The sequence below is a fragment of the Rutilus rutilus genome (assembly GCF_951802725.1).
Source record: "Rutilus rutilus genome assembly, chromosome: 4".
Lineage (NCBI taxonomy): Eukaryota > Metazoa > Chordata > Actinopteri > Cypriniformes > Leuciscidae > Rutilus > Rutilus rutilus.
In genome coordinates this window covers 32315093-32328599 of record NC_140212.1, presented here as the reverse complement: position 1 = coordinate 32328599, position 13507 = coordinate 32315093, and the positions used below count along the sequence as shown (strand labels likewise).

The window sequence follows — 13507 nt, the reverse complement described above, 5'->3', positions numbered from 1 at the left end:
GACAGCACCTGAGTTAAATATATGAGTGTCACAGCAAAGGGTCTGAATACTTAGGATTATGTGATATTTCAGTTTTTCTTTTTGAATAAATGTGCAAAAATGTCAACAATTCTGTGTTTTTCTGTCATGTGGGGTGCTGTGTGTACAATAATGAGGAAAATGATTTTAGCAAATGGCTGCAATATAACAAAGAGTGAAAAATGTAAGGGGGTCTGAATACTTTCCGTACCCACTGTATATACAGTTGATGGTGATATCTTTGTGGCAATGAAATACTGTGTGTAAGAATAGTTTTAAAAAATTTGGAGGGGAAGGATAGAGGGTGATCTGGAACCTACACGCATGCAGATGAGGTACCTGGAGATCTGTATTTGTGGCAATGAAATACTGTGTAAGAATAGTTAAAAATTACATTTTCAGATTGCGTGAATTGACTAATCTTTTGCTGTTGCCTTTCTCTTTAAGCATACAATGACCACTCACAGTAGCTTTTAATCAGTAAAAAAGCATGATAACATGTTATGTTATGTTCTTACACTGCAGTAAGTAATGCATTAATAAAGTGATTCTCCATTAAAGTTGTTTAAATGTGAAAAACTTTGTTCATTAAAGTTTATTGCAAACGAAGATTGTGGTGTGCGGTAGTTATTCTCTTTCCAGTATTTTAATTTGTACAATTTAACTTCTTTTAAATCATTGATTGTGGGAAAACAAAACATTGCTTTCTTTTGCTCTCATTCTTTTCTATTTATCAAGGACATTTTTGCCACTTTATAGGTACAATGGCATCGTCGCTGGGGTGGTACCCCTAATGAGAACAAATTGGTACCATCTAATGGGGTACCTCTTTGTACCAGTGGATTAAGGTACAAATGTATTGCTAAGGTACCAAATTGTCTCTGTACCTATGGTAAGGGTACCATTGCTGTACCTCTGGGGTACCACCCCAGCGACGAGCCATTTGTACCCTTGAAGGAACATATTTAAGGGTACATATTTGTACCTAAAAGGCACAAACTGTAGGGGTACTTCTTTGTACCCATTAAATATGGTACAAGTTTGTTCCCCTTGGGGGTACTGCCCCAGCGACGAGCATTTGTACCTTTTTTTTTTTTTACTTTTCTGTACCTTTATTTCTGAGAGTGTAGGAGCTTGATGACTGAGAGCTAGTGAAGAACACATGTGTGAGAATAGAATATGAATTTGTGAGAGAATGAAAAATACCAGTCTAATTCAGGTTTTGATTTAAGGAGAAGGAGATGGCTCATAAATATGAGATGGAAGGACCTCAGACAAACCATGTCACATAAGGAGTTAATGCGGGGAGGATATGTGGTGTGTGAGCTGCATTTCGAGGAATGCTTCCTTGAAAAAGTGAGTTCTGTAGTTGGAAGGAATCCAATGACAATCCAATTAAATATAATAAAAGAATACAAATACTGATACATTTTCTTTGTGTTAATGTTTTTAAAAAGCATAACGGAAAAAATGCACATACCAGCGATGCCATCCCTACATTGGTTGATTGCATCAACCCACCACCTCTTGCCTCCCCTCCTCTAAAAAGGTGGAAAAGAAGTGAAGGTAAGAATGACAATTGAGGACAAGAACAGTGCAAGACCAACATTAAATAAAAATAATTAAGACAAAACATTACATTACATTTACAGGAACATTACCATGACATTACATTTACTGGAACATTAAATTAAATGAATTAACATTAAATGATCTGACTGACTTAATCCTCCAAAGCTGAGAGAAGGCACTCTGAGGAGCAGGAAGAAGAGAGGGACATTGTAGAGATAGAGGGGGAGACAGAGAAAAAAAACAGAGGATGCACCTGAAGGGATAGGGGATATGACAGAGGAGGGAGCAGTAGCAGAAGGAGAATGAGGAGAAAGAGAAGGAGCAGAAGGAGCAGTTGCAGAAGGAGGAGGAGGAGAAGGGAAAGAGGAAAGAAAGGGAGAAAATGACCAAAATGGAGGGACAAAAGAACAGGCTCAGGCTCAGGTGACCATTTCCTTAAGCAGCCTTCAACAAAAGGACAAGGTGATGTTCTGAGCTTATTCGATTTCAAGATTGTGACTAGCATTTTCACAGAATCAAATAAAAGATGCCTTTTGCAGGATGCAGATGCAGAACTAGTGGCAAAGGTTGCACGGCTGAAAAGACTGAAAAGAAGAAGGAAGCCAGCTACAAAACCTAAACAACCCAAGTAATGTACTTCCACGTCTGTGCACCACACATAGGGCTAGCATGACGTGTGATGTAACATGAACACAAAGACAAGTTTAGTTTAACCCCTAGACAAATTCGAGCTGTGACCTCGCACCCCATAACACTGCCTTTTGAATTATAAACCTTTGTTTTTACAAAATATTTGAATCTTAATACCTACATCCTGTTCTTCCATAGTCCTCATGAAATTCTGGAAGAGATGCTGAAGAGCTGTCCTGAAGGCTGTCGGAACTTTATTAAGGCACAACTGTCGGAGGCTGCGAAAAAGGGAAGAGGAAGGAGGTTTAACAACGGTCTGAGGCTGCAGATACTCCACAGCAGCCCAAAGGCTTACAGATACTTAAGAAGCATTTTTGCTCTACCCTCCAAAACCACAATACACCGATACATTACAGGACGTGTGGGATACTTCTCTGTAAATACCAATTTAACATAGACTGCTTTACATTACCCCGTTTAACAATTTCAAAATGTACACAAAACTGTTAATTTAACTTGCTTGTTCCAATAGCCAACTGTTAATTTAACTTGCTTGTTCCAACAGCCAGGCTTTCCTGCAAGGAATCATTTCCCAAATGGGAGTGATCGCCTCCACCATGACCCCTGCAGAAAGAATGTGTACTCTGGTTTTAGATGAGATGGCCATCAAGATGCAATTTGACTATGACAAGAGAAATGATGCCATTTATGGTGTATCTTCCTCAGGCCATGCTGCCAAACAGGCAGTGGTCATCATGGTTAGGGGCATTTTGGGGAAGTGGAAACAGGCAAGCCAACAACAAATTTTGTTGTTGTTTTAAGACCAACATTTTGTTTTGCTGTGTATATCAAAAACATTTACCTAAAACTTTGTCCTTCAACAGGCCATGGGTTATTTCTTCTCCCCCGGTTCTATGGCAGCCGTGGAAATCGCCAGCATCATTAAGGATGCCATTCGGAACCTAGAACATATAGGGCTGACAGTATGTACTGGACAGACTTTTAAACAGCAACATTAACAATCTACAATTACTATCAAACCATGTATTGACACAATGTGTTAACCTATTTCCAAGGTGCAGGCAGTAATATGTGACCAGGCAACGACTAACGTCAAGGCTTTGCACCTACTTGGGGCCACCCTGGACCCTCTGGGTGGCGAGGATTCCCACTGCATTCTGGTGGGTGTTCAGAGGGTTCCTGTGGTCTTCGATGTCCCACACCTACTGAAGTCCATCAGGAACAACCTCTTCAAATATGGCCTAAAGGTAAGCACAGTAAACACAGCAATCACATTTGTAATGATTTGTCTATGAAATGGTTTCATGAAGACGAATGGAATGACTAAGATACAACATTATCGCAATGATTCTCATACCACCTCATAATTATTTACATCCTTAGATCCAAGGCAAAGATGTTCTTTGGTGACATATTTCAAACTTTTATGAGCTCGACAAGCTCCACACTATACGCATGGCGCCAAAGCTCACCGAGAGGCACATATCTTTGCCTGCATTTTCAAAAATACGTGTTAACACAAGTGTTTAGCCACACTGTTTCTGCAGGTAAATTCCATGTGCATTATTCATCATTAAGCAATGACTAGTAGCAGATTTTGACGATTATAATGTAATACTGACCTCCTATTAACTTCTCACATCTGTTGTGACCCAGGCATTTCAACAATGGTGTCACTGAAGAGGCTGCCGGCAGAAGCAAAAGACACTGCCGAATTTATTGCCAGAATAAATCTCCTTTTTGATGTCCTGAACTCCAGGTAATAAAAAAAAAAAAAAAAAAAAAACTTCACAAACATACAACCTACCTACTAACTTCAACCTACTAACTACAACCTCAAGGGCCCCTGAGCCCCTGCAGCCTATAATTCATTCCTTTCAGTCCACGAAGTGCCTATTGTGTCCCCTAACAGCCTATTCATCGGTTTGTCCATGAAGTGCCTATGGTGTCCCCTGACAGCCTATTCTTCATCGGTTTGTCCACGAAGTGCCTATGGTGTCCCCTGACAGCCTATTCTTCATCGGTTTGTCCACGAAGTGCCTATGGTGTCCCCTGACAGCCTATTCTTCATCGGTTTGTCCACAAAGTGCCTATGATGTCCCCTGACAGCCTATTCTTCATCCCTACGTCCACAAAGCGCCTTTGGTGTCCCCTGACAGCCTATTCTTCATCCCTTTGTCTTGTTTTGGGGCTCCATACTCTGGGGTCATGGGGGGCCCATGGGTACCTCCCCACACCCGAAGATTGGAGCTCCAAGTAGGCTTGGTTTCTGAGATACACCCGGTCAAAGTTCCACAGGAAGTTGCCATATCTTGGGAACGGAGCCGACTTGGGGCTCTATACTCTGGGGTCATGGGGGTCCCACTGGTACCTCCCCATGCCCAGAGTATGGAGCTCCAATTCGGCTTGGTTCCCAAGATACACCCGGTCAAAGTCCCATTTTTGACCGGGCATAACTCCAAAACCAAGCCGACTTGGGCTCCATACTCCCAGCTTGTGGGGGGCCCATGAGTACCTCCCCACACCCGGAGTTTGGAGCTCCAAGTCGGCATGCTTTCTGAGATACACCCGGGGACGGTGGGGTCAGAAGGGGCCCTAAGGCCCCTCCTCATGCCCGGAGTTTGGAGCTCCAACTCGGCTTAACTCCCAAGATACACCCGGTTATACATAAGGGACTTTTGGACAAAACGGTCTATATCTCGGAAAGGACCAGTCCCAGCGGATCGTCCTTTGGGGGGATGAGGGGCCCCTCAAGACCCAACTTTGACCCGAGTTTGGTGCATCTAGGCGGCTTGGTCACGGAATTATAGCCGTTTATGAGATCCAGTTGGGGAAGTCCCATCTGTAACTTATTTGACGGAGCCTCTGTAGGCTCCCCGTGGACATTGCATTAAAAGGTCATATTTCATAAATAAAGTGGTTATTTGTGGTCAAACCTACCTTACACCACTCAGGGGACACACCACAACACACTGATGTACATTACAGCTATTAATAATGCATAATTTGCATAAAATTCAACTGTCCACAGACAGTCTACAGGGGATCCGTCAGATAAGTTACAGGTGGGATGCTGTTTTTGACTTAGACATTTTCAGCGGGTGAGTTTAAGGAAGATACGGGTGAGTTCTCGGGTGAGTGTCCACCTGTAACTAACTACAGTGCTTTTATGTGGTGAAACCTACTGTACACCACACAGGGGACACAATGCAACACACTGATGTACATTACAGCTATTAATTATGCATAATTTGCATAAAATTCAACTGTCCACAGCCTACAGGGGACCTGTCAGATAAGTTACAGGTGGGATGTTTTTGTTGAAGTCCCATCTGTAACTTATTTGACAGAGCCCCTATAGGCTGGGCAAAAACACCAAATTCAAAACTGCATCCCATCAGAAATCTATTTGACAGCTCCTTTCTACTGGTTAAACAAACTTTTCAGAACACAAGAAAAACAAAACCTGCGCGTGTATTCTGGACGTTTCATTCAGAAAGCACAGACTGTTGTTACATGTATAATTGCTTAAAAATATTCTAGTTGGGGTGCGATGATAATTTGGAGTAGATCACTGCAATTACATGCACCGTTACTTAAAAATTTACAAGTGGCCGCGTGCAGGTATAATCTCAAGTAACTCACAGCAATTACATGTACAATTACTCGAAAATATACTAGGCGTGTGAAGGTATATTTTTAAGTAAATGGTCAAAGTTGAGTGTAAAATGACATTTTCATAAAAGATTGACAGTTTAATCTGTACAGAACCAGGTCCAAAGGAAAAACACCAAGTTAGCCTTACAACTTCAGGACCATGGACAGCTCAATTTGACTATTTAAACAAACTTCAGAACACAAGAAGAACAGGACTTACTTGTGTATCTTGGATGTTTCGTTTAAAAAACACAGGTTGGCGAGGTTTGTCTTGCCCTCTGCCATAAATCCAAGAAACTTTTTTATCCGATAGATCTTCCCGCTAACATTTTCCCTCATCTTGTATGTAGGATCCGGGCCTTCTTGGTGCCTGCGATATTCTTCCAGCAGCTCATCTGAACACAAAGTAAAGGAAAATAAAGAGACTGTCAGCACAGTAAAACAGCCTTTCACAAAACATTTCACACATATATAAATATATATATATTTTTTTGCTTTTCCTTTTTTACAAAACATTTATCAAAACAATTGTTTAAAACCGTGCAAATGTTATACTCACTCAGGACCACCACGTGATCGGGGTAGTGAGGTGGACTTGAGGTTTGAGGCACCTCGCTGCTGGATGCCTGGGGGACGGAGGATGGCTGGGTGTCAGAAGGCGGCTGGGTGTCGGAGGGCTCCTCGTGGGTGGAGGGTGGAGTGGGCTCGTCAGGGGCCCCACTCTCTTCCTCTGGCCCAAGGGATGAAAGCAGTTTTCTGGTCACCTGCTGGACTCTGGCTGCACCCTTTGCTGTTGTCCTCCTTTTCAGCACCCGGTACCGCTGAGTAAACGTTTTGAGGGCACCTGATAGGGTATCAACTTGCTGGTTCAAATCACTTATCTGTGCCCTCATCCTTGCTACCCGACGGTTACAAGCAGGATTACTGCAGTCCTCATCCTCCTCAAAAACTGGCACAGCGTCTTCCTCCGTCCAGGGGTGTTCGGCTTGCAGGTCGAGGGTGGAGACCATTGGCACCTCCGGCTTAGATGCCCTCAGTGCACAATTTCTCGAGCACTTTGACCCGCTTGCTGGACATCACATACTCGGCCTTGGCTGCCTCGGATATCTCACAATGGGACTTAAAGGGACTATGTGTAGCTTTTTAGGTATTTTATTATCTAAAATCAATATTTTTATTAATAAATATGCCCTCAATGGTGTACAAATACCTATGCCAATGATCAGACTAATCCTCGTAAACGAAGAATTTATTATCTTTATATACATGGAACGGGTAGGTCCACGGAGGTTTCCATGGAGTTCCGCCATCTTGAAAAACTATAATAGCAGAGAGGGACAAAAAGTACTAGGCCAACGCGTTTCCACAACGCGTTTTCGTTCAGAACCAGCGTCACGTGACTGAAGCCAGCAGAAGCAGAGGAGCAGAGCAGTGAGAGGCGCTTGTCACTGCCGCGGCAAGTTTAAAAGGATGCACTGCACGGTTATTTATACACCATTCATTCATACATATGCTGAGTCACAGGATGAGTCCTCATCGTCGGAAAAGTCCAAAATAGACCGTAAAAGGAAACGTGACCGGAGATTACAAAAACAAGGGTTAATGTCGGCATAGCTAATGCAGGAGAAAGCTTTCAAAAGAGACCCTGAAGTTGCCTGCTTTCTTCTCGACAGGTAAGTCAATGTTACGGTCTTAATTACAAGCTTTTTTTTCATTGCTTGGTTGTGTACTTTATTATATAGACAGTAGAACATTTATAGTTAAAAGTTAAACAGGCTCTTTGATGAATAGCAGCTATTGAGTAAAGTAACGTTAGAGAAGGCTCTGATGATGATGATATCTAACAATGCACGTACTTCAAAAAATATAACGAGTAAAGAAGGCATTACTACTAATTACCATAGTTAATGTTTTTCACAGTCAGTAATTCATACTGTAACATTCTTTTTTTCGTTGTTTCAGTTTGTTTTAAATAACAAACCTGTTCACCCGAAGAAAAACTTGAAGTGCTATTATAAGACATCCTGTCATAGCTTTTTAGTACATAACGGCTACCGTAGCTGCAACGCGCATTTGAAAAAGTGAGGCGCTGGAGAGCATTATTCATTTGAATGCAAAATACAATTTCACCACTAGATGGGAGAAATTCCTACACACAGTCCCTTTAATATGACGGTCCAGGCGAGATGTGTCCTTGCCACAGCTAGGCACCGGACAGCGTCCTTGGCGGATGTTGACCCTTCCGGACTCCAAAGAGAGAAGCAATTTCCTTTCTTCAGTGTTCTGAACATTATGGAACACTTTTAAGTGTTGGCCTAGTCGCGCAAACAAACGACTACAAATCGGGCACGATTCGACAGGCATGATGGATAAAAGATTGCTGAGTTCAGGATAGACGTATTGCTGATGCTGAAGGTTCAGGGATCTAGAGAGTTGGGTCATGTAAAAACTCTGAACAGAGGACTTGTCTCATGAGTTCCCTCCCACTGAAGGCATAATTTGACTATAACTTAAAGGAAGTTACAGTGCAATTACTTCAAAATTGACTAGGGGTGAGAAGGTACAATTTTAAGTAATCCACTGTTATTACATGTAAAATTATATACTAGCAGGTGCGTGCTGATAATTTAAAGTAAATCAATGCAACTACATGTACCTTACTCCAAAATTTACTAGTGGAGGTCTACAGGTATAATTTTAAGTAATTCACAACAATTACATAGTCTCTTACTCTAAATGATACATTCACTCCCTCTGCATTAAACAGTGACTCACTTCAAAATTGAACAGTCTCAAGTATACTTTCAAGTAAGACACAGAGCAGTGATTGTACATGCATTGCATAGTGACTTACTTTAAATTATAAGACACTGTTTAATGCAGTGATTGTACATGCATTAGATAGTGACTTACTTTAAATTATACATTCAGGACTCTAGTATATTTTCAAGTAAGACACAAAGTAATTTTAAATTAAACAAAGTCATACCCTCACAGCTATTACAGTGACTTATAATAAAATCTAACTGTCCACTGACAGCCTACAGGAACCATTAGGTTGCTTATGTATTTAATCATTCAAGATGTGCTTACAACATAGATGGAGACAATGTATTTAAAGCCTTTTATTAAATAAAAAAAAAACATATTTAGTGCAAAAGCTTACATTCAGTGCAAAAGTAACCCACTTAAATAAATAAATAAATAAATAAATAAATAAATAATCTTAAAATGTAAACACTTTCTGCTATCAAAACCACACACACATACAAATTTTAACTAGTGGCCCGGTTCTCTTGAGGCACGGGGCGGCTGGGACAGTAATGCCCGGGCTTAAGTGTGGGAGCTCGGGTGAGGGTGGAGGCCGGGGCTGTTCTCTGGACTTCTCAGAGTCAGGCAGAGACTTGGGTGGGTGGGACTTGTCAGTGTGGATCCCTGGAAAGAGTCCAGGGGGTCCACCGGTTCCCTATAAATCTATGATGTCCTGTAAATCCAGTGTCACCAGCTCTCCAATTTCAACATTTAAGTCCTGGACAGGATCTGTCTCTGTAAAAACAAACCATTCACTTTTAACAGTCCATTCAGATAATACAATAGAGCCTGATTACAACTGTGCTGAACAATTAAAACTTACCCTGCACCATAAAAGACTCGTAAGTCGTCAGGAAGATCTATGATTTCACCTGTAAAAAAAAATACAAAAAAATTTAACTTACCTAGCAATTCAATAAAATCCTTATCAATTTGAAGCTGGGGATCTGGGACTTGCTCATCTCCAGTCACACTTTCTATGACATCCAATGTGCTGGCCATTGGAATCTTCGGATTTGTTTGTCTCAGCCTTGTAAGCTGCTCTATTGTGACATTCCACTTGAGCTCTTCTACCGTTTTTGTAACAATGGAAACCTAAAGAAAAATACAGTTTAGTGTTGGATTAGAAATGCAGAAATTAGAAAGGCAGCCCTCTCGCGTTCTGAAGCGCAGCCGCCATTTTGAATCGTGCCCGCTGGTATTTGGCTAATATCTAAAACCTTGTACCGTTCTTTTCAGCTCGACTAGACGGTTCCACAGAGCTCAGCGTTTTAAGACGTTCGTAGGTGGGCGTCCAAAAACGCAAATATCTCCGCGAAAACTCAACGGATTCGGCAAGCACCGAGCTCGTTGGAACCGCCTAGTCGAGCTGAAAAGAACGGTACAAGGTTCCGAAAACCAGCGAGCAGTGATTCAAAATGCCCCCTAGAGGATCGCCGCTTGCTGGGACCCCCGCGTTTTTGTAAGGACATTGTAATATTAGTTTAATAAAGTTGTAACAACACATTAACAATGTGTTACAATAATTGTTTACATTACACAACTATTAGAATATCTTTCTTAAACCAACAAACAAGCTTTTGAATTAGGCTAGGGGGACAGTTGTGAGATTAGGCCTACTTACTGTTAGATGTGAGTGTTTTTTCAGCAAGTGCATCTCAATGAATGCCGTCTTCCTAAAACACAAAGGACAGGTCAAATTCCTTAATTTTTCCTCCCGTCCTCTGGCCCATCTGAGGAGTATCTGCCGCTCCGTCGGGTTGAAAATATTATGTGCAGACCTCAAATGATGCCTCAAATGAGCAACATTTGAGCTGCACAACGGGCAGTCCAACTTCATCTATGAATGTGTAAATTAAGTTATTACATTTAAAAATGTCTTAAAGAATCATGCACAACTGTGAAATAAAGATGGAATATTCAACTTACATTTTAAAACCAAATGTAGGGGTGCCTGGAGCTGCTGAATCTGCAAGATCTGTCCTATAATGACCTTACCTGGGGCTTCTGAGGACATTGGTCATTACCAAATGTATAGGGGATCAGGGGTGTGGGTTTGGCAAACATATTAGTACATGCAATCTTCATACACCATTTAAATACCAGTATATTCAAGAGCTAACATAAAACATTTTTGCAAAGTAAAAAAAAAAAGAAAAAAAAAAAGAGGAACAATGCATTTAAAAGTTCACAAAGAGCCTACTAATTTGTCCAAAGAATCCCTAATGAGAGTACATTGAATGAGTTACTGTTGTCCAGGACGCACACAGACAGACTACTGGGGACCAGTCAAGAAATTCTCATGTCTTCTGTGTGGTACTACATGTACAGTATATCTGTCTCTGTCCAATAGGTTGCTTATGTACTTAATCATTCAAGATGTTCTGTGTGTTTACAACATAGATGGAGACAATGACTAGTCATCCTCATCAACTGGTAACTGAGTCACTTACAAGATGGGGTTCGCATCAAAAAATGATTGAGAGATTTCTTGAACAAGAGAGAGCCATCGTCCGTGTTCTGAGTGCTGACAAGAAAACCCGCCATCTTGTTCCTACGTGGCAAGATCTGGAGGTTTTAGATGCCACAAATAAAGCTGTCAAACCACTTCAGGACTTTACTGACGCGCTGTCTGGAGAATCTTATGCAAGCGTTTCATACATTAAACCTGTGCTGCATCTGTTTAAAACAAGTCTCCTTCAGCGAGAGGAGAAAGATGTAGATCTCACCGCTACAATAAAAAGAAATATTATGTGCTACCTTGAACAGAAATACAGTGACCCTGAGAATGACGAGCTCCTGGACATGGCTTCACTAATGGATCCACGTTTCCGTACCACCTACATTACCCCGGACAAGTTGGACATTATTAAGAAAAGAGCTGTCACTGAGTTCTCTGCCCTCTGCTCAGAGGAAGAAGGTCCTGCTGTACAAATGTGCCAAGAAGAACAGAGCCCACCACCTAAGAAGAAAACTTTAGCTGCCTTCTTTAAGAAAGCAGCACCTGCATCACTGTCCCACCAGTCAGTAAAGGACAAAATCAAAGCAGAGCTCACCTCCTACTTATTGGGTCCTGAGGTGGATCCTGACACTGACCCACTTGAGTGGTGGAAGCAGCATCAGCCCAACTTCACAAGACTCAGTCGTCTGGCATTCAGGCAAGAAAACACCTGGCCATCGAATGGAATATCGAGATTTATTTATTTATTTATTTATATATATATATATATATATATATATATATATATATAAAAAGCTGATTTTATTAGAAAAAATAAATTCGCCCAGCTCTAGTTAACAGGGACCACAACACGATGGAAGCAAGTTGTAACTTACCACTACTGTGGCAACTCCAATAATGGGGCAATCTACAAGCCTATCATCCTCAACATCATTGAAAAGGCAGCTTCCATAGGGCTTCATGTGGTTAACGTCACCACCGACATGCGCAGCCCTAATTGGGCAATGTGGAAGGTCTTTGGAATGGATCAAAACAAAACATCTGTCCCACATCTGGTTAAGAACTTGAAGAGCGCCCTGGTCCGTGGACAGACGTTTACGATTACTCCAGATACGGTAGAGAAGGATAATTTTGTCTTCAATGAGGTTTCAATTGGTCCACTAAAAGATTTGGTGGATTTTCAAGAGGGGATGACATTGAAAATTGCTCCAAATCTATCAAGTAAAACCCTTCAGCCCAGTCATTTTGATAAGATAAAGGTGACCAAAAACCGAGACCAGTGCTCTCTACCATCTTACAGGCTACATTGTGAATAAAGTAATCAAATATTCCAAAATTTGTGATGATTGCCAAAGTGCACATAAGCACAGTGATGACAGTCCTGAAGGAATCCAAGCCAGGTGTACTTTGTCGGCCATCGATGTAGTCCGGCAAATCGAGGAGCTGTTCCAAACCAGGACCAATGCCTCATTCATGGATCCAAATGCCATGGATATGCTGGAGGGAGGGAGGGAGAGAGGGAGAGAGAAGGCTCTTGGACAGCAGGATTCCTTCATGCCATGATCTGAAAAAAAAAAGAAAAAAACCCTGATACATCAGGCTGAGGTTGAGAATTGCAGCAAAGCAGATTAGTGCTCAAAGAAAAAAAAGCTGTCTGATGATGGGCATCATGGAAACAAAAGCCAGGCAAAAAAGAAGAAACATCAGCAAGGCCAAGAAACATCTAGGTGGACAACAAGCAGGCCCCAACCAAACGCCTTGATCGTTGCCATGGAGGAGCTTGGTCTGACCTTTGCCCCTACAAATGTCCCGCCACCTAGTGTGGCTTCAGCAGCAATAGGTATGGAGGGTGTTTTTTGTCTTTTTTGCACTTTCTGGCACTTTTCTTGTTCTTTCAGACAATATTATATTCTATCTTACACTTACAGCCTCACCATCACCCCACCAGCTTCAGCACTCCTCCATTCCAATAGCGCCACTAACCAGCTTCATCATCACTCCACTGCTTACAGGAATGGCAAGCTACCCCAGCCTTGGTCATCGCTCCACTCTCCACTGATAATCCATCCTGTTGAAAACAAACAAAACAGCAACACACACATACAGTGATTATGTATGGCTTTGCAAATTAAATTTCACCTGTTCGACAGCAGGAATTTGAGACTTACATTCTCTAGGTATGAGTCTTGCTTTAGACTTCTCTATCACCTCCTAAAAGAGAGAAAGAGAAAATTTAGATAATGTAAAATTAAAATTCATCCAAAAAAAATATTTTGAGATAATCTGGTTTCAGGTGTATACATTCCTTTACACACAAGCGACTGCTAGATTAAAGTT

General features: G+C 41.6%; 1 long non-coding RNA gene across 1 annotated transcript; it reads right to left on the bottom strand.

Moving 5' to 3' along the window:
* Window positions 1-8921: 8921 nt before the first annotated feature.
* LOC311289965 lies at window positions 8922-11871 on the bottom strand. Its single transcript, XR_014627255.1, has 4 exons — window positions 10334-11871; window positions 9615-9804; window positions 9533-9581; window positions 8922-9444 (listed from the first exon to the last, which is right to left on the bottom strand). It is a non-coding gene; the product is annotated as an uncharacterized lncRNA (long non-coding RNA).
* Window positions 11872-13507: the final 1636 nt, after the last annotated feature.